Genomic DNA, 8,717 nt, shown 5'->3' on the forward strand with positions numbered 1-8,717 from the left:
ACCCCACCCCCCACTCCAGCAACCCTCAGTTTGTTTCCTGAGATTAAGAATTCCTCATATCAGTGAGGTCATATGATACATGTCTTTCTCTGATTGACTTATTTCGCTCAGCATAACACCCTCCAGCTCCATCCACGTTGTTGCAAATGGCAAGATCTCATTCCTTTTGATGGCTGCATAATATTCCATTGTATATATATACCACATATTCTTTATCCATTCATCTGTTGATGGACATCTTGGCTCTTTCCACAGTTTGGCTATTGTGGACATTGCTGCTATAAACATCGGGGTGCACGTACCCCTTTGGATCCCTACATTTGTATCTTTGGGGCAAATACCCAGTAGTGCAATTGCTGGATCGTAGGGTAGCTCTATTTTCAACTTTTTGAGGAACCTCCATACTGTTTTCCAGAGTGGCTGCACCAGTTTGCATTCCCACCAACAGTGTAGGAGGGTTCCCCTTTCTCCGCATCCCCACCAACATCTGTCGTTTCCTGACTTGTTAATTTTAGCCATTCTGACTAAACCTCATGCATTTAAAATAATTTGTCTGCTTTGGCAACAAAATCTTTATGCTAAGTTGGCTTTATTATGTTATGGTATAGATTAAAAATTAGGTTTTTACATTTTGTTGATATTAGCTATTCTCTGTGAGGTCTCAGAATTGCCAAGTGGCTTAGCCTTCCTAAACTTTAGCTTTCCCATCAATAAAATAGGAATATAATATTTTATCTATTCTGAAACACTTTTGATTGTAAGGTACTCCATTTTTTTATATACCTCTAAGGAAAAATTGGGCCAATTCAACTTTATTTTTATTTTATACTGATTGGGATAATTCTTATAGTCTTTATTAGGTAGAGGTTTTATAATATAACACCAGTATAGGGGTGCCTGGGTGGCTCAGTCATTAAGCATCTGCCTTCAGCTCAGGTCATGATCCCAGGGTCCTGGGATTGAGCCCCACATCAGGCTCCCTGCTCAGTGGGAAGCCTGCTTCTCCCTCTCCCACTCCCCCTGCTTGTGTTCCCTCTCTCGCTCTCTCTCTCTCTGTCAAATAAATAAATAAAATCTTTAAAATATATATAACACTATCATATATATAAAAGAAAAATATAAACAAGATATTGATTAGGACTCAATTTTCAACTCAAATTGATTGATCTCCTTGTTTGTACATACAATGCCATCTTTTGTGCCATAAATAACATTGATGATACAACATCTCAAGATAATTCATAAAATATTTAAAAACAAAATGGTACCGAGCTCTTAAATTGACTTTGAAATGAACTAAATCTAGCCTATTTTTTACTTCAATTTTAGCAATGTTTATAAACATATTTGTTTCACTACCTCCCCTTTCCACAACTGTTTGGTCCCTCACGGTTAAAATAATGATTAAGTATTGCCTCTTGGATTTTCTTCCAAGCTTTTGACACCCAGTCTACAAATTTTGATATTGCTACTCTTCATGGTTATTAATGCTTAGGCATCAACAACCATATCATAGCTAGTCCCTGGCCAACATCGGCTATAAAATATCATTGCTTGTAAGATATCATTACTTGTAAGATAAACGTTGATTTCAGAGATCTTAAAATAAGATATGATCTTTGATGTCTATGAAACAGCATTAGTGGTACCTATCTCCTATATGAATGGTAATTGAAATAATTTAATAAACAAGAATTTATTGAGCACTTAGCAAACTTTTAGTGCAGAATAAGAACTTGTTATTGACCAGTTTGAAAGCTGGTCAGCACTTTTTTTAGGATTACTTTTCTTCAGAAATCAATATACCATGTTACTTCAAAGAATAGAGAACAATAAAATCATTATTTTCCCGTTTAATATTGAGTCTAAGTCAGCATGTAAGTATCAGATTTGGCAGCATTATTGTTACTTTCAGTAATAAAAGAGTGTTTCTGATCAAATATAGTTTAATGTTTATCTTTTTTCCCCTAGCAGTACATTCTAGAATTCCTGCAAGACACAAGGGCTAATATCGGTAACATTTCAGTTATGAAGCTATCACCTCTTTTCCTTGCTTTTGCACACATTTTATTCCTCCAATGTGTGTTACACATATAATAGTGTGGGACACATGTGGAATACTAACAGAGAAAGAAACTAGTGCATTTTAGACACATCGTTTTATAACAACACATGGAGAGAAAATGAAACCACACATAATTGTGCTTTTACATCATAACTGGATATACTTTATTATAAAACTTTTGCCATACTTAAATTTCTTTCTTTAAGATTTTATTTATTTATTTCCATAGCTGTGATCCTTTAGAACAGGAGGTAATTTAAAAGAAGATATGGCTCATTGAACCTTGTAGAATATATTAATTTATGTCACCAGTCTAAACACTATGGGAGTATGGCAATGGACACACTTTAATTCAGATAAAATTTCTCAAAGATTCTTTTTAAAAAAAAATTTTTTTTTAAGATTTTTTATTTATTTGCACGAGAGAGAACGAGAGACAGAGAGCATGAGAGGGAGTGAGAGGGAGGAGGGTCAGAGGGAGAAGCAGACTCCCTGTCGAGCAGGGAGCTCGATGTGGGACCCGATCCTGGGACTCCAGGATCATGACCTGAGCCGAAGGCAGTTGCTTAACCAAATGAGCCACCCAGGCGCCCTCAAAGATTCTTAATAAAAATAATAAAAATCACCTAAAAACTGTAAACCATTTTTCCTTTTTGATTTCCACCTCTTACCAACATTCTTATACCCAGGAAGTGTTCAGGAGGATTCACATTTCCATCTTGATCTGTGTATCAGCATTTTTGCTTTTTAAGGTCCTCACTTATTTTTCTTGTGATATCTCAGTGACTGTGACATTCAACCCAATATTTTATTATTTTTATTTATTTTTTATTTTTTTAAAGATTTATTTATTTATTCCAGAGAGAGCCAGAGTGTGTGTGTGTGTGAGTGGGGGGGGAGGGGTGAGGGAGAAGGGAGAGAGAATCTTCAAGCAGAAGCCTGCTGAGCACAGAGCTCAGCATGGGACTGGATCCCAGGACCCTGAGATCATGACCTGAGCTGAAGTCAAGAGTCTGCCGCTTAACCCACTGAGCTAACCAGGCACCCCTCAATCCAGTGTTTTAGAGTTTGAGTTCTTTACCCATACCCGAAATTGATAGATGATAAATACCTAGAATTATAAAAAATTAGCATGCCATCTAGGGGAAAGAAAGACATACAGCTGTTGTTTAACAAATAAGGAAATGTAACACTTCAGATTTTGAGCAGCTTTGATTCCATTCCCACACCATTCAACAGGGAGCCCATAATCTTAGGAACTGTCTCACTGTCCCTCAAACGTAACTGTGTTATTGACATACACTTCTAAAACACAAGTTCTCATACCCCCCTATATGCATGCAACCAACAAAACAAATAAAACATTTAAATGAAAACCTTAAAAATAAATAAAACAAACAAAAACAAATCAAAAATACAAAAATGTAAAGAATAAGCCAAGACACAGTAAAATCTCAGGCTAATAAATTCCATAAACTCAGTTATATAATAAATTTAAGCTAATATTATTTTATACATACTTCTGTAACTTGATGGAAGTTATTTCTCGTAATTAGAATTTAAATATATGGAACTAAATGGATTTTAATTATTAATTCTAAGATGAGATTAGAAACTAGAGTTTCAGTGCAATAGACACTGGAGTGAAAAGTTATCATCTTTATAGTTTGATATGTAATGTTTTATGTGTTTCTTTTTTCTGCAACCCAAGATTGCATCATATCAGAATTGCTAAATGTCAGAATTAAAATGCATGTTTGGCATGTCATGTGCAAAAGAAACACATTCAGACTTCTTACGTGAGTCTCACTAGCTTCAGCCAGTGCATTTTATTTTTTATTTTCTTATTTTTTATTTTATTTTTAAAATATGCTATTGGGGTGCCTGGGTGGCTCAGTCAGTTAAGAGTCGGCCTTTGGCTCAGGTCATGATCCTGGAGTCCCAGGATCCAGCCCCTCATTGGGCTCCCTGCTCAGCAGGGAGTCTGCTTCTGCCTCCCCTCCCCCACTCCTGCTCTCTAGCTCCCTCTCTCTCTCTCGCTCAAGTAAATAAATAAAATCTTTAAAAAAATGAAATATGCTATTAAATACAACTTGCAATGAGAAAATAGAAAGCCCTGGGCTTGAAAATTCAGATTTTTTTCTAGAGGAACAATATTTTTCCAACACGAATTTTAGTAATAAGTTGGATTTTTGTAATAGTTTTCTGTACATAGCAAGAAAGTTAAAGCATCATTTAGTAAATCTACATTTGATTTCTTCACATTTTACTGAAGAATGTAAGACTGTCCTTTTCTACCGCAACATATACTATGTTAGTATAGTTCTTTTTAAACAATGTTCACATTTTTGTCAACTCCATACCTGTACTGCTAATTGCTATGGTAAACAAAATTTAAAAGCGTAGAAATGGAATTAGTACAACAAAATTTAAAGACATAGAAATGGAATTAGTACAACACTAGTTCCCTTATTTCTGTTCTTTGAATTCTCAAAGGCTGTACCTTCCTATTCCATGATGGTAAGGTATAATTGTCTGTGTAAGGGATAAAGAAAATTGTGTTTCCTAAAATTTCAGTTAAGTTTTAGCCTAGGCAATTATGAAAATTGATATAAATTTATTGAGAGGCATGAATACTGGCATAAAATCTGACAAAGAAACCACAAAGTAAGAATCCTACCATTAAGAATTTGGAAGCACAAATCCTAAGTAAAATACTAACAATGCAAGCAATTCAAAATCATTTACCTGCCAAAGCCTTAAAAGTATCATTTTATTGTCATCCTTTAAGATACTTAGTAAAATAAACATGAAAATTTTACTAGGATATGTTTATCTCTGAAATAAATTTTGATGTGAAAATTATTAAAATGTTGCAGCAGGTAATTAAAATACCTATGAATTGCATTAACACTTTAAGTGCAACATTTATAAAGACAACTGAAATCTAAAAACAAAATTAGAACCATTGAATGTAAAAAAATTATAAATTGTGCAACTGAGTTAATGGGAAAGGATTTTTTTAAGTGTTAAGTCCATCACTCACACAAACACACATCCCCCACAAGGAAATCCTTTGTCCACATAAATGCTAAGAAACTCTGCATGTCAAAAAGTCATAAATGGAGTTAGAAGACAAACAGAACTGGTAGCAAACACATAGGTTTATATAAAAGAAGTTTACGCAAATGATAAAAAATATAGAAAGATCAAAATGCATAAACGTACATAGGATATAACCATAGAATCATAAAAAATAAGATACAATTTCCATTTCACCCCTATGTTTAAAGATGAAATTCAAATAAAAACATCAATGGAGTATTTTCCTACCAAGTACCTAATATTTCCTGTTAACAAAAATGCAGTGATGTAATTCAACTTGGTTTTTGTTTTATTAAATATGAGTCTGGCTGCTGAGAGGAGAATGAAAAGGAGAGCATGATTAGATGAGAGAGACCCATTGGTTGCAGTTGTCCTGGTGGGTGTGAGAGCAGAGAAGGGAACTAATTGACCATTTCCAGACATACTTTAAAGATCTATGCTGTAGAACTTGTAATGGATAATGGTGATGAGGAAGGAGGAGAAAACAAGAATGACTTCTAGGTTTTTGGTTTCTGACTGGTGTTACCATCTTCTAGCATAGAAAGCATTGAGAAGGAACCAAATTATATCAACTGAATCTTACTTCCCATTTTTTACAGTGAGCAGAAATGATTCTTAATCATAAAGAAAAAAATAATTATCTAAAGAGCTAGGCTGCCTACATTACCTGTTTGTAATGAACATAATTTTCAGAAATATTAGTCACTCATTTTTGTTATGCACACTTCAAAAATAAGCTATAAATAAAGTATTTCATGTACGAGAAAGAGCATGACCTTTGAGGTCAAATAGACCATGATCATTACCTTATGCAGGTAAGCTAAGTTATTAAAGTCTCAATACCCTCACCTATAATAACACCTACCTCAACAGAATTGATATGAAATTTAAATAAAATTTTAGACATGAATTACCTTGTAGCTTGTCATTCATATATAATGGATGCTCAAAAACCTTAGTTCCTTTTCCCCTTCAAAAACCTGGCACAGAATTGAAATTCTACCAGTATATATTTATTTTGATTAAACATTGTCTTCTTAAAAAATTCAAGCACACAATATGGGTAATTCAGGAAGTTGCTAAAACTCTTGTAAGTTAATAAAGAAAAATATATTAAATACATTTGGTTTATTGCTATATGGTATAGGATGAATTAAAGGACAGTATTAGAGCCCAGGCTAGGTGGGGAACTAGAAAGGATAATAAAATGTTCTATGAAATTTAGGATAGACAGGACAGAGATACTGAAAATAAACCTCCCTAGCTTCATGATCTAATTTCTTTCTCTTTTTTCTGTTAGTTTTATACTCACTAAAATAATCACCTATTTACTTTCTAATATGTTGCACGTCAGTGGCTTCATTTTCAGAGTTTTATTTTGTTTAAATTATTGTTTTAAGATATCCATTAAGTCACCCATTACACAGTGAGCTATAACCTGCAGAATTCAATAATCATGAAAACTAATTGAGTCGATTCTCCAAAATTGTGTAACAAATAAAAGGCATATTACAATTGATATTCTATTTCATGGATGTCACAATTTTATGAACCATATATAATTATAGATATGATTATAAAAATCATATGTGATACCTTTCTTGCAATGACATATTAATAATTACAATGAAACATGATTATTTGTTAACAGAGAGAAGGTTTAAAATGCAAATATATATTAATACTGATTTTTATTTTATTTGGGCCTACATCTATTCCATGCCTCTCTGATCATCCAGTATTGAATTTTTTTTAGCTTCATATTTCTTGCTGTTGAATTCATATTTCATATTTTAAGATAATATGAGCTTTAAGACTTGGTATCACAAGAAGACTGAAAAATTCCAAGGACTCTGTACTAGAGACAAGTGTTCTAGTCTTTTTTGATTGTTGTTACTAATTAGATATGAAACTTTATGTCAAGTTCCTTCTTTCTGTCCCTTCCTTTCCACATTTGAATTATAAGGGTCCATGTATCTCTGCCATTCCCTGTTTAGTGCCTTTAATACAGTGTTACAAAGGATTGTTGTAATTATAGAAGATGCATGTTATTATTTGTTTCTTTTTTTTTCCCGATTCAAGACCAGTTTTATGTAGAGATATGAAGATCTAGATAACTGTATGACAGTTTCTAGTCCATAAATACCTTTCTTGGACTGATAGAACTTGAAATCCATTTTCAGAGGTATACGCCTTTAGCTTCAGGCTTTAGATCTGCTTACATGCACACAAAACTAAATCAGCCATTGACATGTAGGTAAAAAAAAAATCCCAAGATCAACTTATGTTATAGAGAGGTTATAGAAAAGGGAAAGGTTATCAAAAGCAGGAAAACCATGGGACATTTATATAAGAAAAGAACCCCTCTGGGGCGCCTGGGTGGCTCAGTTTTTAAGCATCTGCCTTCAGCACAGGTCATGATCCCAGGGTCCTGGGATCGAGCCCCGTATCGGGCTTCCTGCTCTGCGGGAAGCCTGCTTCTCCCTCTCCCACTCCCCCTGCTTGTGTTCCCTCTCTCGCTGTGTTTGTCTCTGTCAAATAAATAAATAAAATCTTAAAAAAAAAAAAGAAAAGAACCCCTCGTTTGCTCTATGTGTATGATTTATGTTGGGGTATTATGTTAGTTCTGACATGGTAATCACATCAACTAAACCCTACAGGGATAATGAAAATTTCTGAAGGGATAGACAAGTCTGATTTCAATGCAGGGGGAAAAATCTTGCTAAAATCAGAATTATAAGTAAAATCAGTAAGTAGGTAGGAAAGAAGCCTCAGTTAGTCTTCCTTTTAGACTAAACTTGTAGTCTTCAAAGTCAAGTATAGGATCACAATATCTAGCCATCTATTTATGTTCATTTTTATCTAAAAATATTTAAAAGGCAGATTTACACTAAAGATGTCACTTCTCCCATATGTCAGATTCCCATGTCACTTACATAACCAAAGTATTCAAAGGAAGCTAGTCACTCCCACAGATGTCGTTTAAGGACCACTGTGTGCAGGCCTTGTCCTAGAAGCTAAGGATGCCGCAGTGAATGAACAGAGGAAGCCCCTCCTCCCAGGAGACTAATATTGCAGGTCACCTTTGCCCCTATAATGTTCAGACTGAAGTTAAATCTGGAAATAGAGAACATGAAACTCTGAGCAAAGCTTGGCCTAGTGAGCATATGGGCTTCAATATCATAAAGATGTTCACCAGGACAACATATTAGGTGACATTGATAATAACCACCAATGGAAGCTTACTGTTTTACTGTGGAGGTGATCATCGTGGCATCTAATCAGTGCTGACTATGCACCTGTGCTGATTATCATCTTTCTCATACTGCTTGCACGTTTATGAGCTGAGTAAGAAAGCTAATCACTGTTTTAGTAAATATATAGGTTTCAAATATAGATTTCAAATTCTTGAAATCTAGTGAAGCTCCATTGTTTATATGGTTCTTATGAAGTTCGTATGTGGTGGAGCCATTCACATATTCTGTCCTTAGGTTATTCTGTTGTATGTAATATAAAGCAGACTTTGCTGTGAGTAAAATTAAGACAG

This window comes from Neomonachus schauinslandi, chromosome 11, assembly GCF_002201575.2.
Source record: "Neomonachus schauinslandi chromosome 11, ASM220157v2, whole genome shotgun sequence".
NCBI classification, from domain to species: domain Eukaryota; kingdom Metazoa; phylum Chordata; class Mammalia; order Carnivora; family Phocidae; genus Neomonachus; species Neomonachus schauinslandi.